Source organism: Myotis nattereri (genome assembly GCF_964212035.1).
Source record: "Myotis nattereri genome assembly, chromosome: 10".
NCBI classification, from domain to species: Eukaryota; Metazoa; Chordata; class Mammalia; order Chiroptera; family Vespertilionidae; genus Myotis; species Myotis nattereri.
Window position 1 is genome coordinate 67394530 of NC_138085.1, and position 22392 is coordinate 67416921.

The window sequence follows — 22392 nt, forward strand, 5'->3', positions numbered from 1 at the left end:
ATATTTAGTAAAAAGGAAGATTTTTTTATCCATTATGTTGAACTAATATTTTATTTGGAAAACAAGATGCCTGAGGAGAGAGGGGAGTAGAACAGTCCTTTTTTCCTTAGAAAGCATGTTTCACCAACATGGGGTATGTCAAGGTTACTGCCTAAATGAACAGCCGGTGGTGAAGGCTTCTGTATGCTTTTTATGTTCTCTTCGATTCTGGTAGCCAGAGGAAGCCTGACAATGATAAGTTTTCAATCCTTTGTATGAGATAGTAAAGAAAGCACATATTCAAGTCATTTCAAACCATAGAAAATGGGATACTAGACTTCTTATAGAGGATAGAAGGGAAATAATAAACATGTAGTTTATAATTTGTTATAAATATCTGCTATTTAAATAAAATAAAATGACTATGCTATTAAATTGATTTTTAAAGATCATAGAGTTAATCTACCATACTAAATCTTATTAAGTCTGTAAGTACTGTGAATGATTTTTTGGCAGCCAATTCACAGATATGGAACACTTTTCTCTTTATTTTTTTTTTAGAGACATGGGATACTTTTGTCTAAATCCCATGTAGGGGCTTCATATTGTTCTACACAAAATTGTATAGACTTGGGTCACATTTTTTAAAGACAGTTCTGAATTTCTTGTGGAAATATATAAATTATGTGAGCATTAATTAAGCAAAGTAGTTTGTTATTTTGTTATCTTATAGTCTTTAAGATAGTGGTTTCCAAGTGTACTGAGATAGTACATTCAGGGATACAGTCCTGTTGGAGATATATATAGATAAAGACTTATATCTGTATCTATACTACATCTTCAACTAACTATAACTATACATCAATTTCCATATGTCTATCTCTCTATACTAATAAAAGGGTAATATGCTAATTAGACCAGATAGACCGGACATCTTCCAGACATCCTTCCTGACAAAGCTGGGGCCCTGGCGGCACTGCCCGGGGTCCTGGGTGCCTGCAGCTGGTGGAGGGAAGCCTGAGTCCTAGGTGTGCGGGCCGAGGCAGAAGCGCTTAGGAGCTATCAGGCAGGCAGACGAGTGGTTAGGGGCATTAGGTAGGCAGGCAGAGTGGTTAGGGGCAATCAGGCAGGTAGGCAGAGGAGGTTAGGGGCTATCAGGCAGGCAGGCGAGTGGTTAGGGGCATTAAGCAGGCATGCAGAGTGGTTAGGTGTAATCGAGCAGGCAGGCAAACAGTTAAGAGCCAATGGTCCTGGATTGCGAGAGTTTGCAGGCCAGGCTGATGGACCCCTCCCTCATGCATGGATTTCGTGCACTGGGCCTCTAGTATCTTTATATGTCTTTATTTATATATATTTATCTATCTAAAGAGATTTTGTACATATACATATATACAATTGTTTTCTCTTTTATGATTTTTATTTTGATATTTTGACATAAGAAGCCAATATGTAGTCAGTTCTTGTTTAGTAATTTACAACCATGTGTAATGATTTTTCAAACTTTCCTGTGCATAAGGACAACATAGGCACTTCTTTGGAAAGCAGATTCCTACAGTCACTGCCATATAAAACCTTATTCCAGTGTGAAATAGGTCTCATTGCTATTCTTTTTAAATAATCTCCGTAATTATTTTGCATGTTGTTTATGACATATTTTGAAAAATGACCAAGGCAATATTATTAATAGAAGTATAAAGTCATAAATAGGATTCTGTAGGAAGGAAATCAGGAGTCTGGTTTGAAATGTGCTCCAGAGGACATGTCTACCAATAGGGAACATGTATATTAGAACCTGTGACAAAGATATGGGTTTTAAGAAGTTTGCTTGACACAAATAATATAGGGAGGCAAATGGTGAGAAAGGTGTCTAGGAAATTCTCAGTATAAGCTCAGTTCCATTACACAGCCATGACTTCCTATCTAATAAAAGAGAAACATGGTAATTAGCCATACCTCCGCTACCCTTACCATTGGCTAATCAGGGCAATATGCAAATTAACTGCCAGCCAAGATGGCGGCCGGCAGCCAGGCAGCTTGAAGCGAACATGAGGCTTGCTTGCTTCAGTGATGGAGGACTCCAACGTTCCCCGCCTACCGCTGCCAGCCTCTGAGCTTGCAGTTTGAAACATTGTTACAAATATAGAAGCTAAACAAAACCCCAGAAACCTGCTTTCAGCCAGCCGGAATCTCAGAGCTGGAATTGAAACAGTGTTTCGATTATAGAACCCAAACAAACCAGATACCTGCTTTCAAGCAGCCAAGGCCTAAGAGCTGGAGCCAGAGCTAAAGCTGGCCCAGAATAAAAAAAAAGAAAAAAAGGAGCAGTTGGGAGCTTCAGTCACCCGCCAGCCTGAAAACAGCCCTCAGCCCCTCACCCAGACTGGGCAGGCAACCAGGAGGGGACCCCCACCCTGAAGGGTGTGTGACCAGCTGCAAACAGCCATCATCCCCTCATCCAGGCTGGCCAGGCACCCCAGTGGGGACCACCACCCTGATCCAGGACACCCTTCAGGGAAAACCAGCCAGCCCCTACCCGTGCACCAGGCCTCAATCCTATATAGTAAAAGGGTAATATGCCTCTCAGCACCGGGATCAGCGGAGCCGCGAGGCCTCCCGGCACCAGGATCAGCGTGACAGGGGGCAGCTTCCAAACACCCTGATCACCCTACGGCTCTGTGTGTGACAGGGGGCGGGGCCACAACCCCCTGATCGGCCCTGCTCTGTGTGTGACAGGGTGCGGCTCCCCAACCTCCCCCCATGGGCCCTTCTCTGTGTGTGACGGGGTAGAGCCATAACCTCCCCATCGACCCTGCCTTGAGTGTGACAGGGGGCAGTGCCCCAACCCCCCAATCGGCCCTACCCTGAGCATGACTAGGGTTGGCATCGCAACCTCCTGATCTGCCCTGCTCTGTGCATGTCAGGGGGTGGTGCCCCAGCTCCCCAATCGGCCCTGCTCTGAGCCTGACCAGGGGCTGCACCTAGGGATTGGGCCTGCCCTCTGCCACTCGGGAGCAGGCCTAAGTCAGCAGGTCATTATCTCCAGAGGGGTCCCAGACTGCGAGAGGGCACAGGCCGGGCTGAGGGACCCTCTCTCCCCCGCCCCCCCCCCCCGAGTGCACCAATTTTTGTGCACCAGGCCTCTAGTTTTATTATAAGAAACAGTATTATTGGCTAAATTAAACATTTAATTATTTGTTCTCTTCTGAGTTATATGTCTGTGATTTTCCTCTGTGTGTTAAAATAAAAGGTTTCCTATTATGAATATTAGGTATCCTGATCAAGAGAGACCTTTACAGATACTTTTAATTTATAAAACATTACACTTTAATCTACACATACTATTTTAATAAAGAAATTCCATTAACACAAGATTACCTCTTTCACCACAATCAAATACCAAACAATTGTTTACACAAAGCATCAATTTAAGTGAAAGCAAAAATGTAAATGTACTTAGTGAAAATATATGTTATGCAGTATTCAGGAAGCAGGGAATTTCCCTGGTATATTCTGTAACTAATTTTTTAAAAATTATAAGCCAATAGATTTGAGAAACACTTACTGTATCAGTCTTTGGCTACTCAATAATCACTTTTTATTATAGTCTAAAATTAAAAGGTTATAGAGCAGGCATTGTTTCCTGGCTAAGCACCCAAGAGCTGAAGATAGTTAAGAGCAATATAAATCTTAGAGTAATGTTATATTTAAATGAAATGGGTTCCACCTTTTTTGCCTCAAGGGAGAGAAATGCCCAGGGAATTTTTTGTCATTAAGAGCAGCTGAAAGGCATCACGATCAATTTGAATTTCTAACATGATGCACAGTGATGAAATATGAGTGCATGCAATTCAATACAAAAATTTGAGTGTGCATGAATAATAACTGGTGCCTATACTTTTTTTCAAGCTATAATTAGCTCTTTGGTGGTCTTCCAAAAAACTATGTATAGAGAACTGAGTGGATATTATTATGTACTCGCATGTATAAAAGCCTATCAATTCTGGCCACATTTGTAATACATAATACATATATAACTTGCAAATAAGTCCTCTTATATTTGTATCTTTTATTTTTTCAAATGTATTTATTCAAATATATTTATTTGAATAAATATATTTATTCAAATATATTTTTATTGATTTCAGAGAGGAAGGGAGAGGGAGAAAGAGATAGAAACATTAGTGATGAGAGAGAATCATTGATCAGCTGCCTCCTGTATGCCCCATGCTAGGGATTGAACCAGGGACCCTTCAGTCTACAGGCCGACGCTCTATCCACTGAGCCAAACCAGCTAGGGCTATTTGTATATTTTAAAGGCAAGGAAGCTGCAGCTACAATTCACATGTTTTCTATCTTCATAGGAGAAAACCTAAGTATCCTATTTAGCCTAAATCAGAAGGACTGCTAGGTAATTGTAATTCTAGTAAGTTTTGTAATATGTGAAAAATGTTTGCTCAGTTCCGTTATTGAATTCATTTATAATAATATTAAAGCTTACATATCTACTTCTAAGCCAATACCTTAAATTTACACAGCAATAAAAAGTGAACAACTACACCTAGCACTGGCTGTTTATGTCACACAACCAGGATTCCCATGTGAATGACTAAATGGATATATTAGTACAACGCGCCAATTTCTCTAAAAAATTATATTTATATTTTTCAGTAAACTTGGAATACCTTAAAAGGCATTTACCTTAACCGTAATGTGATCTACCAAGAACCCTGCAAATCAACTATTATTTAATTTCAGTTTTACAGATAAGAAATGGATTCTCAGAAAAATTAACCAATTTGTCCAGCGGATTTGGGCAGGCTATTATCTTCCTGGGGAGCAGCGTTGAGATTTAAACCTATTCTAATGGCTCCAAAGCGTGATATTGTGTTTGTTCCATCAGCCTTTTCTGAGTGTTTTGGGAAGAATATCAATCTTAGTGGAAACAAATAGATATTGAAGAAGCACCATCTTACCCCACAAAATTGACAATAAACTTCATAAATACTGGGTTAAAACTAAATAGGTTGCCTTACTTAAGATATCTCAGAATGTTAGTCCTTTAATAAGCAATGCACATTTCCAAGAAGTAAATATATTGGTGGCATTTGCTGAAAGGATGAAAAAAACAGGTTTCTTTTTATCAAAGGAGATACTTTTCTGTGAACTATAACTTTGCACGTGTTCTACCTTGCTCAAGTGCCAGGATGTGACATGTTTTTAGGTCAGCTTGTAGTTTGTGTACATTCTGAAAATAAATACTTATTGACTGGTCAGATGACCAGATGATTAGAACAAATGCAAACGCAAGTGCATTTTTTGGCATTTTGCCAGCGTCTGCTGGGTTCTGCAGACTCTACCTCCCATATCTTCCTATAGCAGAGGCCATCAATGCTAGCTTGCAAGGTCAGTCATCCTCTGGTCATTCAGAGGAATTCTCACCTCAATATGGAGGGCTCCTCACCAAATATTGATTGTCGATGTAGTTGTGGTTAGCTGAACGATGCCAACCTGGGAGATCCCGCCTTGGGTGGTTAACTGCACTCTGTACTCCTTGGACTGAGTGCTTGCCTTGATAATTCATGGTTAATCAACATATGAAAAATAAATGCTTTGCCTCACTAATAAAGAATTGCCAAATGAAGTGATTATGAGAAAAATCATATCTAATTGAACATAATTTTTTAAAATAGAATATCCAGCGTTAATTAGTGTCTAGTAAAATGAACATACTCCTACCCTGCTGGTGGAAATACAAATTTGTACAACATTTAATAGGGTAGTTTGCCAATTTAAATCTAAAAATTCTAAAGGACTCAAGAGGTCAGAGACATAGAATTTTTTAAAACTTGGAATAAACAATTTTTTAAATGCAAGCAATTGTTTATAAGATTTTTGTTGAATTTTTATTATGCCAGTGAAAATTCAGAATGAATAAATGATTTAAGGCATATTCGTGCAGGATGAAGTATAAAATAGCTACTTAAATTCCTGCAAAAATGTTAATACCATAAAAATCTATATGACATAATGCCATGTTACATATAAAAGAAGAACATTTATATACAGATTTTCTTAGTGTGTCAATATCAAATAAATGTTCTGAGATATTTCTGCAATCTATGTTTATGGGTGGTAGAATTCTGTTTGGGGTTGTTTTTGTATTTTTGTGTTAAAAAACACACTTCAAAAGTATGGTAAAAAAAAATTCAACATAGCAATAGATAATAGGCTAAACATTTCCGTGATGCTTTGATAAATCTACCTATTTAGTTAAATTATTGTTATATCACCTTTTTCCTCATCTGCGTATTAAAAACTTCAACCACTATATTTATCCCCCCGCCCCCCAAAAAAGCTTCTTTGGGATTCCAATAGTCAATTATAACTGGACTTTTTATTTTTATAGTTTTTTTCCTAAGTGATTGTTTTTAAGAGAGGTCTTTTACAAATATGGGTCCTTGCAAGTCTGGAATGATGCATCTAAGTTTTGGATGTCTCACTATGTCTTTCAATTCCATCTGTTTATGTTTCAACACTCTACTATATATATTACCAATTCTAATATATGTGTAGACTGAATTAGGAACAGTCATTTCAGGAAAATTCTGTTAAGGATTCTCCAGTGGTTCTTATACACTGGTTCAGACAAACTGCATTCAGTCTTATCAAAGAGAACCAGGTGAGGACCCAACCATTTGAATAGCTTTCAGAGGAGCCTGAGGGCTATACTGGGGGCCCTTTGATGTCTTACTGACAACTGTGCTCTTCTCAGCATCCAGAAAGGACAGCTTTGGAATCCATCTTCTATGTCTAACCTGCCTTCAACCCACTAGTTCAGAGAGGCTTTATATTAGCATTAGTTTGTTATGAAGGTGTGTGTGTGTGTGTGTGTTTGTGTACTAATTATCATTTGTAAGTTGCTTGATATGTTCTTTAGTCTTACTGATAGGCACTTACTTTCCTAGATTTTCTTCCTGCAGAAATGGAAGCTATGCTTTCAACTATTTCAGATTGTTTGGCTTTCATCCCAATTTCCATATCATAATATTTGCTCAGACTTGAACACATAAATTGTTCAAATAATGAGGATCAGCTCACTCAGGAGCCATAGCTACTTCTAAAGTATCATTAGAATCAGACGGAATTTCATCTTGGTTTTACACTGCTTCTTATTTAGGTACAATATGTTCTCTGCTTCTCTGCTATTGACAGCCTCCTTTCTTGCACGAGTATCTCAGTTAGCCTTTTAAGGTAACTGTTTCATTCAGGTTACCTTAGAAGTAAATCTACCACCACAGTGACATTCACAACAGGGATCCAATTGCCTGGCTCACCTGTTAGGCCAGGGAGCAGTCTTTTTTTAATGTTTCAAGGAGTCTATGATTTAAAAAAAATACAAATACTTGCTTTAAAATACTCAAGGAGCCTGATCCCTGCAGGTCGCCAGGAATCTAAGACCTACTTTACAACTGCTCATTTACATCTATGCCACAATAAAATCAATTTTTGGAAGGAAGTGAATGATAGGGCATTGGCAGAGGCAGAGCAGAAGATACTAAAATTCAAGTAGTCTGCCTGTAAGAAATGTGATATTTCAAGCCAAACACAAGAAGGAAAGAACTCTGATGAATCATCTACTTTTCAAAAGAAATCATATATATACATATATATTTTATTTTCCTTCCTAGCCATCTAATAGAAACTAGATATTGTGCATTACATTTCTCATGTTAACTTATTTTATTTCAATCTCACTCAAACACTGGAAGGTAGATATGATTAATCTGGGCTTTTAAAGTGCAGATATGTTCCAATGTCAAGAGATCAGCAAGATCATCCAGATTTCAAGTTGTTGGATTGAGATTATATTGCATATCTCTCTCCCAAACTTATGTTATGTTACATTACACTATCAGTAAAACAAAGATACTGGGGAAAATATTCTGTGTAGACATGAAATGAATTGTAGGTAATTGCTTCAAGCATTACTGCTGGAACCAATAATATAATAGAAACCAATTGGAGCTGACCCAATCTTTATTGGATGGCAGAGATGCAGCCACTTATAACTATTTAAATGGCTTTTGTTAAAAGAATGATTATGAGTCAGATGCTCTTAGCACAATAATACTAGAGTTATTGTTTTAATACTCACGAGAAAAAATTAAAATGCTATATTCAAGCTCAAAGAAGATGTGAAAATTCCTGTAGATTTAGAGACTAGAGACATCAGAGAGAGTGCTCTATAGAAGGGGTTGAGGGACATTACAAAGATAGAGTGAGCTTGCTAGTGTGCTCAGTGGTTGAGCGTCAACCTAGGAACCCAAAGATCATGATTCAATTCCCTGTCTGGGCACATTGAGGGCTGGATCTCCAGTGTGGGGTGTGCAGGAGGCAGCCAATCAACGATTCTTTCTCATCATCGATGTTTGTATTGCTTTATCCCTTTCCCTTCCTTTCTGAAATCAATAAAAAAATATTTAAAAAGAGAAGATAGAGTGAAACAAAATAATAGCCTTAAGCCTTTAAGTGAAATTACAGCTTCTGTTCCTTCCATACTCCACTGCTGTTTTGAGATCAACCAGATTTTTGGTCAGTAATTTAGATACATTCCTGTGGTGTTTATCCTGGGAGAGTTACTTATCCTAGAACAATAATTACTCCTCATTCTTCTTAGGGGGTCTTCTTTGGGGACAAAGATGAGGATCATCAATTTTCACGTCCCCTCCCTACCTGACTACTAGATGAATTCATCACTGCTTAGATGCAACAATAGAGAGAAACACCATCAACACAAAGAGATTGTAAAACTAACTTTTTGACTTCCAGTCTCATGTAGCAAGGAATAGTGTGAGCAAAAAAATGAGATGGTATAATTTCAGCTTATTATCACTGCCTTAAAATTAAAATCCCTTAAAATAGTGACTTAAGCTAATTATAATTTGTTTATATGGAATATAAATGATAATGCTATTTTATTCAATTGCTTTGAAGATGTCACCAATATTTTTGTTTTTTATTTTGAAAGTGTAGTAAACATGTTTTATGTAGAACTCTGTATCATATTTTCTTAGGATAAATTCCCAATAGTTGATTTACTGAGTCAAAAGATATTAACATTTAAAAAACACTTTGTATACAATGCCAATTTATCCTCTAAAGAAATAATACTTTTTATAACTCCTGGCAGAAGAGCCTTTTTACTGCACTCTTGCCAACACTGAATATTATCATTAAAAATGTATCCAGTGTCTTAAATTTGAATTATTTTGATTACTGAGACTGAACAGCATTATTATCATTTGCTTTTTCTAAATTTTTGTTATGAACAATAATAAAAAAAATTATTTTCTTTTTTGTGATGATGCATTATAGAATTTTTACCACTATCAACAATTTCCAAATATCATTGTTAATGGGCAGCATAAAATAATGCAAAATGCAAATACTTTTGATACAGAAAGACCTGGTGTTCAAATTCCAGTCCTGATTCTTATGGCTACAGCTTTCACATCTCTGAGCCTCATATCATGTGTCTTTAAAATGATGATAACTTTCCCAAATCATTGTGACTTCTGTGTATCTAAATATAATAAAGCTCTAAACAAGCATGAATTTCTTTCTTATTCCAGTATACAGAGACAATATATTTTGTTAAATACAGTTTGTCTAGTTAAGCATTTTTTTCCTGAGAATTTTACGTGGGCTCTATCTCTTTAAATGAATCTTAGCTGTGCTTTCTCTGGTCTCTGCTGCTCCAGTATATGGTTTCAGCTGGGATGACTGGAATGACTCACCCTTTGCCACTTGATTCTCACCTTCTTGAAATCTAACGTGGTTATTGGTCTCATTGGTGATGGCAGAGGACACGGGTAAGTGGAAACATGCAAGTGTTTTTACAAGCTTTGCATCATATATACTAGCACCATATTGGCCAAAACAAGTTACATGGCAGGACCAATAGTTAGAGTAGAAAGACAAGGTTATGTTGTCACTGGGCCACTCATGCAGTCAATCTACCATGATGCTACCATGATGCTGGTGTGTCAAGTAGTATGTGTATTGTGAAATTTTCAAGTCCTTAGAATCTACTGATTTACTTCAAACAAAAAAAGTTATATCTAGCCCTAACCGGTTTGGCTCAGTGGATAGAGCGTCGGCCTGTGGACTCAAGGGTCCCAGGTTCGATTCTGGTCAAGGGAATGTAACTTGGTTGTGGGCACATACCCAGTATGGAGTGTGCAGGAGGCAGCTGATCAATGTTTCTCTCTCATTGATGTTTCTAACTCTCTATCCCAATCCCTTCCTCTCTGTAAAAAAATAAATAAAATATATTTTTTAAAAAGTTATATCTATATCTATATCATCTATATCTATATCTATATCTATATCTATATCTATCTATATATATATGTGTATGTATATATACATATATACTAGAGGCCCGTTGCATGAAGATTTGCACAATAGGCCTTCCTTCCCCTGGCTGCCGGCACCGGTTTTCCTCTGGCACCCGGGACCCAGGGCTCTGGTCCGGCTGCAGAGGAGAAGCCAAGCCTCAAGGCTAGGCTTCTCTGCTCCAGCCACGGCAATGCTTGGCTTCTCTGCTGTGGCCACAGTGAGGCTAAGCTTCTCCGCTCCAGCTGCAGCGCTTGGCTTCTCTGCTCTGGCCACAGCAAGGCTAGGCTTCTCCGCTGCAGCCGTAGCGAAGAAGCCAAGCCTCTTCAGTCTTCAGTCTTCTTCAGTCTTCGCTCCACACCTGCATATGCAAATTAACCACCATCTTTGTTGGGTTAATTTGCATACACATCCTGATTGGTTGGTGGGCATAGCAGAGTGACGACCAATTTACATATTTCTCTTTTATTAGTGTAGATGATATCCATATATAGAATATACTAGAGGCCTGTTGCATGAAGAGATTCGTGCAATAGGCCTTCCCTTCCCTTGGCTGTTGGCACCAGTTTTCCTCTGGCACCCGGGACCCAGGCCTTTGTTCTGGCTGGGCTCTGGCTAGAGCCCCTCCCCCCCCCCCCCCCAGCCGTCAGGCCTTGCGGCTCTGCTGATCCCGGGGCCAGGAGGCCTCCCAGCTCCGCTGATCCTGGGGCTGGGAGGCCTTGCAGCTTCGCTGATGCCGGGGCCGGGAGGCCTTGTGGCTCCGCTGATCCCGGGGCCGTGAGGCCTTGCTGCTCTGCTGGCTTTGGGGCCGTTGGGCTTTGCTCCACCACTTGGAGCCTATGTATGCAAATTAATCACCATCTTTGTTGGTGGTTAATTTGCATATCACCCTGATTAGCCAATGGGAAGCATGGCAAAGGTACGGTCAATTACCCTTTTTGTCTTCTATTAGATAGGATATGTTGCTCTTTCAGCATTTCCTTTTTAATTTTAAAAATAGTACTTTCATCTATTTATAGTTGCCATCAACAAATAGGAAGAAATCCTTATTGTTTAGAGATGGTTCTGGGCTCTTGTTAGGGCTCCTTATATATTGTTGGAGTGAGACAGGTTTAAGACATGAATTGCCTTTTCTGCTCAGAATCCCAATTAGAGCTACAGTTTCCTAAAGAGAGATTCAGGTTCTAATGACGACTCCTCAATTCGCTATACCATCAAGACTTCTATTTCCTCTTGAAAGCTTTCCATGCACATTTGTTCTTCAAAATCTCTGAGTTCACATGATGGAATTAAACTGGTGTAATATACTAATTTGACAGCACATATACCTGTAACTTCGATCCCCAGTAGGAGACAGCCAATCAATGATTTTCATGATAGAATTTGAACAGAGATACTTTGAAGTGAGAGAACTTCATTAGTGCTTGTGAAATGATCCCAGACTTACCCTTACTACTTCTGACACAGTCTATACACAAGGCACTTAGGTTCAATTTCAAATATCTGGAGACTTCTTGTTTATTAAAACAAATACTCTATGTGGTTGAGCTCAAAGGAGGCAACCTCTTTATGCCCTTCATGTGTTTTTCAAAATTGAATGCCTTAAAGCATTCCAAAGTGCTACCAAGGCAACTAAACAGTTCATTGATCTTTAGCCACTCACTCAAGTTGTAGAAGGGATTTAAAGCATCATTAATTTGTTCAGTATAGAAAAGATACCTTACATTTCTGTTTGTGATGGCCTCATTTCAAAAGTGTGGGCAGAAGAGGGAGTATAACCTTGTATGTGGAACATTTTCCACAGTATATTTTGAAATCAGTTTGTCTTGAAAGAAAAAGAATTCAGCAGTATACTACATAGATTCAGCTTTACCCACTGTGAGATTTTAAATGACAGAATACATAAAATAAAACCTGAGGCCAATTATTACCAGTCAAATGAACTGGAATTAATATTATCTCTGTTTCTTATTATCACTATAATACTGAAGCAATGCAAAGCAAGTAAGTCAATAATTTAATTTCCAATTATTTGAATAGGTATAATATAATGACTATATGACACCTATTATGCATTATATTGTGGGTAGAAAGACCATTAAGAAATAAGCCCCCCTCTTTTATACAAGATTCTGAAAAGAAAGGTTCATGGAGCCAATATTCTGCCCTGGTAGATAAGAACTGTGGTACAGAAAATACCATAAATATACCTAGTTCAGATCAGGAGATGGAAAGTTGAGTATAGGCAGTGGATTAGGTACTAATTTGAAACCCAATTACACTCTCATGACTTCCTCTGCAAAAAAAAAAAAAAAAAAAAAAAAAAAAAAAAAAAAAAAAGAAAGAAAGAAAATAAAAGAAATAAAAAGAAATAAAAACCAGCTGTACAAAGGACACAAAGAACAAGGAATCTCGTTATGGTTCTAGAGATCACATCCATCATGTCTGTAATCAGCCATTTCCCTTTCAAAGTCCAATGCTTGAGTTGTAAGTATATTTTGCCGTGCTGTCAGCATTGGGAAATTATCTTGGAGATAAGAATCCCTCCACCCCCTTTCTTTCACAGGTGCAACACCCAATATATAGCTCTATTTACACACTGCCTCTATTGAGTATGATCCCTTTTTGACAAGTTGGGAGGAAATGTGAAAGGTTTATCCTTGTGCCACAGTATTCTAGCAACTGAAGAACCGTTTGAAGCCTTTCCTGATCAATACTATTTCATTCATTACAAAAAGCATGCCGCCCTAGCTGGTTTGGCTCAGTGGATAGAGCATTGGACTGCAGACAACAGTGTCCCGCGTTTGATTCTGATCAAGGGCCTATACCTTAGTTGCAGACTCCTCCCTGACCTGGGCCCTGGTTGGTGCATGCAGGAGGCAACCAATCCATGTTTTCTCTCACACTGATAGTTCTCTCTGTCTTTCCCTCTCTCTAAAAAAAATCAATGGAAAATATCCTTGGTGAGGATTAAAAAAGAACAACATGCCTTTGCCTCTGGTACCTATTGTCTTTATATAGACGGTCCAGGTCTTGTTTGAGAAAGTATTTTGCAAGCTTATAATTTGTTTTTGTTAGATGCTCTGCTTAAAGCAGCAGCTCATTTTGCATATGATTATGATAAGGCATTATCCAAATACAAACTTGAACTTCTAAGGTATTCTTGCAATGTTATTTGTATCAATTATGTTTTAAATATGAATATTTATGTAAATTTTGAACACCATGCTGAATGCAAGATCAGGAATTAATCAGTTAAACAAATACTATGGTAAGATTATCTAACTGGTATATAGTGTGTCCCTAAGGAGGCTAAAGCCAGTTTCTGTAATGGATTTGGTTGTTGCCTTTCTTGGTACACTTGTTAAAGTATTTAAACTCACCTTGTCTCTTTTTGAAAGGAAAAACTATTATATGTTTTCTACGTACTGCATCTAATTTTACCCTAGAATTTATGAGATAACACTTAAAAATGGATTTAAATGTCTTCGGAAAACCAGGGAGAGTTACGTACAAACCATTATTACTGTTAAAATACTTAAGTGACCATGGTATCTATGTTTATGTGTTATAAAATCATTTAAGAAAAGTCACCATGGACCATGGGCCCAGCTGGTGTGGATCAGTGGTTGAGCATTGACCCATGAACCAGAAGGTTGCAGTTTAATTCCAGAGTAGGGCACATACCCTGGTCATGGGCTCAATCACCAGTAGGGGGGGTGCAGGAGGCAGCTGATCAATGATTCTCATGATTGATGTTTCTATCCCTCTCTCCATCTCCCTTCCTCTCTCTGAAATCAGTAAAAACATAATTTTAAAAAAGTCACCATGGTATTTAAAATCCATATCACTTTTAATGCTGTGTCATATCAAGCAAGTTTATCACTCAATGTTGAAATTTCTCCAGCTGTGAATTCCCTAGGACCAGTTGCTCTTTGCTTCAAACCGTTCAGAAAGCTGCCTCTCTACTTTGACAGTATTAAAATTACTCTTCTAGAAATTATGTCGGCATTTTTTTTAGAATAATATACTACTTTTATGAAAGGGCTAACCCATGCTGTTTTAACAAATATTACTTCTTTTCACTTAATGTTATGAGGGGAGAATATTGTAAACAGAAGCTGTTTTCATCTGTATAAAATAATTTATAAACTCTTGACTTATTTCTCTGGAAACACTTTAAAGCAGCAGCACATCTGGCATTTGAAGATGATGGAGCATTATTCAAATAAAAACTCTTCCTTTGCAGACCTTAATGGATGTTACTGACACAGCTATAGTTTTAAAACATGAATCTATTTTTAATGTTTAAATACTTTGTTAAAACTAAGGCAGTGAAAAGAAATGCACACAACCAGCCAGAAATTCATTCAAATCCTATTTTTTTAAGTTTTATGTTTATTGTTGACACTATTACAGATGTACCCATTTTCCCTCCTCTTTGCCCATCTCCTCCCAGCCCCCACTACCCACCCTGGCCTTCACCACACTGTTGTCTATGATTTTGAGCTAAGTTAATGTTTAACACATGGAATGTCATATGCATTTTAAGTTAGTGGGGGTTTTTAAAGTTTCATATAAAATTAGTTAGCTTTTGTTTTTGCTCCCAATGTATTATTAGTCTTTATGATATCAAACTTTCATTTTCAAAAAACAACTAAAATATAGAGTAAAATTGTTTTTATTACCAGCCATTTTTAAAATTTATCTGTATTGTTGAAATTATTACAGATGTCCCCCCTTTTTTCGTCATTGACCCCCCTCCACCCTGCTCCCATCCCCTAATCAGGCCTTCCCCCCATTATTATCTGTGTCCATGGGTTTATCATATATGCATATAAGTTCTTCGGTTGATCTCTTCTCTCCTCACCCCTTCCCTCAGTCATTTTTGTGATAAACGTTATTCTATAGTATGAAGTATTGGGGACATGACTGCTTTTATGGACCTAAATTATGATGTGCCGTTTGAGTCAGAGCTTTTCTCGTGTCCACTGTCAGGACCTCAGATTCCAGTGCAGCTCTACAGGAAGCCAGGAGCTGCCTCTAAAAGTGACAGCTGTTTACCAGTGTAAATCCTGGGAATCTCCCTTGGTATGTCTATTAGAGCTTATCATAGGATCTATCAGAGCCCATTGGCAAACAATGGAAAGTTCTCAAAAGGAGTATCAATTTGCTACAAAATTCTCTGAACTTATCCTGTGATATACAGGTCAAGCAAGTAGTGCCTGAAGCTTCCTTATCTGATTCAGGATATATCCAGCTCATTGAATTCACTGGGCCACAGAGGAACAATTGGTAGATCCGCCTTTCCAGGGGCCCTGGACCTTAGAGAGCCTCCTCTTGCTCTGGGGTTGGTCCACTCAAAACTGGGAGCCTTTGGATCATTTGGTGAATAAGTTAGGGATATATGTCCCAAATGTGGAACATATTCCCAATACAATACAAAGAGTTCGGGCAAGAATTTTGCTGCTTCTTAATGTTAAAATATTGGGCAACAAGGCCTTCAATATAGAATGTGTAACCTAGTAAGCCACAGGCTTTAATGCGATTGTTAAGATTCTAGAGAAGCATAGGAAATGACCCACTCTAATATATAAGGGGTTTTGTTTTATTTTGATTTTGGCCAGAGTATCTAGGGTAGGTCTTGCTCTTAAAATGTTTAACTTAGCTTTGCCATAGGACCTCACAATTTAATCTTAGATTAAATATACCGAGTGAAATAATAACACAGATCTGCACGTAGATTTGAAGGCAAATGTTTATAGTAGCATTATTCATAATTTCCCAAATGCCCATCAGTGGTTATATTCTCAAAAAAAAAAAAAAAAAAAAAGAAACAACAAAAAAACAACTGCTGCAGAAAGCATATTCTCTGTCACTCTCCTGACAAGTAAAAATCACTATTTTAGTTTTAAATTATCTTATGTTTATCTTCTGACATAGATTATAACTGTCATGGAGATAAGGATTATATCATACTTATTAATATCCAGAATAGCTAACAAATATAATGTCTAGAAAATACAATGGAGATCTTAAAACGGTGATTATAAAATGACGTGTTGTTTATTTCTCAGAGTGTGCCAGGGCTGAAATTAAAGGATGACCTTGAATACACTATGTCAAATTAACATGCCTGTGTTGTTTTTTCTTTTGTGCTTCCATTTGTTAATTTTATTGTGAATATATGCCCCAACCTTGACAAGTTTCATTTCCTATAGCACTAATATCATAAAAGTATAAAGCACTGCCCAAAGTAAACATATATTTCCTCCTCTCCATGTATTTCATTCATTCTACACAAGGAGTGAAGTTCACCAGATGGAAAAATAAGTCCTCTGAAGGACATGCAATGTATGCTAGCATGACCTGGATAAAGAGCCATTAGAAACAATAGTGTAGCTCAGTATGCATGGAGGAGACTTTGGAACAAATTCTTAAGAACCTATATATGGCCAGTGCTGAGAAATGAGAGTGATCATTATATTCACAGAGATACAGGAGTTGATATATTAGACGACACCCACAGTCTACCCACTACAGTATGCACTTGTGAACTGGGGTTCTAAAATGCAAGACAGAGGCCTTAGCAGTTGGAATACTCCATTTTCCTTTAGTGCAGCGGTTCTCCACCTGTGGGTCGTGACCCCTTTGGCGGTCGAAAGACCCTTTCACAGGGGTCGCCTGAGACCATCCTGCATATCAGATATTTACATTATGATTCGTAACAGTAGCAACATTACAGTTATGAAGTAGCAACGAAAATAATTTTATGGTTGGGTCACAACATGAGGAACTGTATTTAAAGGGCCAGAAAGTTTAGAACCACTGCTTTAGTGGAAAATGACTCTGGCATTTCTAAATCAGCCCAAATGTTTCTGAAATCTATTACATATCCTACCAGAATGTAGCTTGTTGTAATGTGTCCCAAGTTTATTATCCATTGTTCAACATCGTGTTTCCTCTACAAAGCAAAACAACCAAATGCCCTGTCTGCAGAGATTTTAGGATGCCAAGATTCAGAAGGTGCCAGTGCCACTTCCTACATCCCTGGCTCATCCAGTCACTGTTTTCATCTGTCCTTTTTATAGGAGCTGTTTGTAAATCAAAATAACATGTTACTCTTTTCCTTTCAGCTCTATTTTTATTTTGTTTCGATGGGCCAGCTGGTAATTTGAGCAGCAGCCATCAGTTAAATAAGGCAAAACATTAGACTGAAGATAAAAATGTTAGTCAGGTTTCCAACTAAGTATGTACTGAGTATTTATGACTATTTTAAAAGGTTGATAAATTTTAACTTGGAAAATATTTTGCCAAGGTTATATATACAACTTTCTTGATTTACACTGTTGATAATGTAAAAATAAGTGTTAGACTGGGAAACACAATGATAAAGAACCAGTTGTGAGAGGAAGTCAAGCATTTATATGTAGCCAAGCAAAGAGAGGAAAAAAATAGTCAAACCAATTAGTCCAGTTGGCTAATGGTCTCCTTAATGACTAATCTGGACAGCTGCACTGTCAGCTTGAGGGGTATCATCTAATGCAGATTGAACTGAACTTTCTCAATTATCCTGAGTAGTTCTAGCATGCTACCATTTATTCAAGATGATGTGGCCTTAGTCTCATACACTTAACTTTGGTTTTATATTTAATTGTATATCATTAATAGCTTGTTGGGATTATGTCTAATAGCGAACACTATATACATGAATGCTGTAATTGCCAAAATATTTACAAGATGGACTAAAGCCTGTTTAAGGTGTGTATCTGCATGTTTCAAAGGTGGTCTGTGTAAGTCACTTTATAAAGGAGCACTTTATTCGTTGAATTATTGGAGTATTAATATCATTTTAGGTTTTAAAATTAGTCAATCTCATTATGTGATGTGAATAAAATTATCTGCAATCACAGATAAAAATAGGGTAAAAATAAAATCACACACCTCTGAAAACTTTCATATCTTCTACTTGATTTCAATATTGAAGCTTCTCAAAATTAATCAGAATATATTAGAATATAATTATGTAGCAATCCTTTATCCAGAAAGTTCAAATGCAAATATTACCTCTTTGCTGAGTATAGATATTGATTGTGTAAGAGGAATGCAATTTAACTGAGAGTACTACTATATTCTTACTCATTTATTCAAATTAGGATAATGGCTGTCTAACTAATTAGCTGGAAACATGACATTCTATTATTCATTAAATGTGAAAATTCTTCCCAGATTAAAGAACTCCAAGTAAAAAGAAAAAAATGACCTAAAGCTTCTAAAAATACTGATAAAAAGCTGATAATACCTACCAATGAAAGAATAGTAATTTACTTTAGAAATAGTTTTGGTTAAGAAAAATAGAAAATTGGAAATAAATGGATTCTACTGTTGATTAGTTATTTAAAGGAAGGTTATTATGATTGGGGAAGCAGAGAGGAATGTGTAGTATTCTTTGCTTATCTTCACAACAATCTTTGAGTCATTGTTGAGAAATGATTATAGTTTACAAATTAAAATTATCAGACTATCAGATTATACATCTAATCACTAATACTATGAGATACTGTACCATATATTGTACCATAATAACTTCCTATTGTCATACATAAATACGTTTGATAATCAGTAATCAGTATAAATATGCATACACACATACATATAGTTCAATAAAGTATAGTTTTCTTAACATAATTGAACAAAAATAACAAAAAACAAATTTTAATAATTTTAATAATGTATGCAAAAATCAATGAGTAAAATACAGTTCATACAAACCACACCAGCTAAGTTTTTCCATAATTTTGCAACTAGTGATTAACTTTCTGTTATTTTCTCTTTATGTGTGAACAGCATTGTATTTAACTCATTAATTAATAAACATTAGAGTTATGGACTTTTAGGCCAAAGAGTCTTCACGTATTTATTATTTTACAGATGGTTTGCTTTAAAAAAAAATGGGTATTTTAAGAAATCAAGATATCAACCTAAACTAGAGGTTGTTAATTCTATTATAAGATCATTAATTTGAGGCTTCAAAATTTATCTTCCTGTTTTAACTACATGAGTGATGACTGCATACAAATATACTTTCAGTCACCCAGAGACACCTTTCACTTAGTGAGATCTAAGTTACTCCCTCACAGATGGCTGTGTGATAGCATTCCCTGTCAGATGTAATTTTACCTAATTTCAACATGCTTTACTATAAAGCACGCCTCTCTCTTCCCACCTTACTGGTGATGATCCTCTAGTTCATCGTAAAAGACATTTAGCTCTTATTCTATCATTCATTATCTCCTAGAGACAAACCCAGTGGAACTAAATTTCATTCATCTTCATTTCATCTTCCTGGGATTACACAAACTCTAGTATTTTACTGTTAGCTACTTTTAATATGAGTGTAATTAATAAAGTCATTTTTTGCAGTAATGTGGTATAAAAATGGTACTTGAAACAAGCCTTACTTTTTCAAAAATATTAGTTTGGACAACTGGGGTTCTGCTTTGAAAGCTTTTTCTTTGGTTTGGAAGTCCAAATTCTTTTTGTCAACCCACCTATTAATAACTCGATTTCATTAGTGTAATCTCTCTTCTTTCAGACCACTATAAAGCATGTTTTTGCAAGAAATACTGCTTCCATATAAGGCATATATAAATATTCTCATTTTATAAAAATATCCAACTTATTCTATGTGGTAATTAGATAATAAGTGAGCATTTCAGTTATAATGGCTACTATATAAGATACTTTCAAAACGAATATTAAAATACTTTTACTAATGGCTTTGATTGACTCAAGCAAAGTTTCTGGAAAGTCTGCAGTTTATAAATAAATAAATGTAGATCCTCATTTTTTTGTGTATATATATATATATATATATATATTCACTTAGATAAAAATAATATTTCTGGTGTCAGCTAAACATAAATTGGACTAATTATATGCAAAAAAAGAAAAATGATTAATTCAGTCTCTTATTTCTCACATTTAAGTATAGTTATTGTGGCTTTACATAGAATAAATATTTCTTATTATAGAATAAACATCAGGCTGTGGTGCTTAGATTGGCAGAAATAGGGAGGTGAATTGGGCTATTAAAATATAAATAAACTATTATTTGTATGGAATCTCAGAAAAGAGGTAAAAATGCTTATTGTACTTACGATATATCTACTTCCTTAGTCTCAGTGTCCTCCATGAAAAGCAAATGAAAATCATACTTTATTATTGTTTGAAGATTAAGTGCTATAATGCATATGGAAGACTACATGGTAGGAAGTGTTCAATAAGTGCAAGGTATTATAGAGCATGTATATCTATGCAGGTAGTTAAAGAATTAGTAAGGCATTTGTAAATTTATTAAATTAATATATTCACAGATTTCATAGGATATGTTTTTATTTTACTTAATTTAAAATGTAGATAGTAATTATCAGAGACCATTTTGTTTCAATCATTTGCTACTGAAACAGGTAAATGCAAGAATGTTCAGTTTTTAATCCCAATCCAATGTAACATGATTCCCTAGAACTTGTCAAAATAGAATTTGTCATTTCCCATCCCCTCACCTTTGAAGGTCATATATATTAGTACATGAATTTAATTTGTATCATTCTCTTTTTAAATTTTTCATGAATTAATCAGTTCAAAAAGAAAGTATTTGTGCAGATCATACACTTGATGCTTAAAAATTCATGACAACAAGCTGGCTTTTGAAAGACAGCCATAATTTAGTTTTATGCTTGAATAAATTACAAGGCATTCAAGAAATGTTGTTTATCATTTTAGAAATTAGGCAACTCAATTCCCCCTCAGGAAAAAAAAAAAAATAGGTTGATTTTCTGTTTACTGAAGTTAAATAAGTGCCAAATTATAATCTCCTTACTCTTTGCTAGACAGGGTGTTACTTTAATTCTGAGTCTGTGGTAGTCATGCCAGAGCAATTAGTAATTAATTTCTTTTATTAACTTGTAGATTTTGGACTAAAAGGTGCTTTGTTTTATCCTGTATTCCTAATGATAATGGCACACAATAGGCACTCAATATATTACATATGGACTATGATAACAATCTTACTGTTATTTACAGTCAACTTTCTATCAAGTGAAATGTAGAAAAATGTACCCTACATAAACCAATAAAACAAAGACACTGCATGAGTGGGGGGGTGGGGGAACAATGGGGGAGTAAGGACACATACGTAATACGAAAAAAATAAACAAAGACACTGTGTATATGTATATAAATATACTAGAGGCCTGGTGCACAAAAATTTCTGCACTGGGCAGGGGTCCCTCAGCCCGGCCTGCCCCGTCTCACAGTCTGGGAGCCCTCAGGGGATGTCCTCCTGATGGCTTAGGCCTGCTCGGGGAGTGGGCCTAAGCCTCTGTCTGGCCTCCCTCTGCGGGAGGCAACCATGCCAATCAGGGGAAGGCGCCACCCCCATCACCCCACTGCTAGTGCCACTGCCGGCCACCTCAGCTGCTGGCCTTCGGCCCTCACTTCTTAGTGCTGACCTCGCCCCCTGCCCACTGGTGGGTGGAGGGTGATCTGGGGCCAGGCCGGCTGGGGGAGGGGCTGTGGGAGGTGGAGACACAGCAGGTTGCACCCCGTTCAGCCTCTGTGGAGGCGTGGCGCCGGGACCGGGCCAGTGCCGCTGCCTCTGTGGCTGCCTCTGCAGAAGGGGCAGCACTGGGACTGGGACTGTGCAGCCCCCTCTCCCACTGCCTCTACAGGGGCCGCAGAGCTGGACCGGCCCGTGCCATAGCCTCTCCCATTCCACAGGCCCTCACAGCAGCTCTGGCTTTGTCCAGAAGGATGTCCGGAAGACGTCAGGTCTAATTAGCATATTACCCTTTTATTAGTATAGATTCCAAAGCTAAATCTGTATGTACATGGCAGTACTTAGCTTTGAAATGAGGGTAGTAGATTCTTTTACCTCATATATTTATTGTCCAAGTTGGAATTATTTTTTGAGTACATCAGGCTCACAGTATCTACCAAAAAGTAGTACAATAC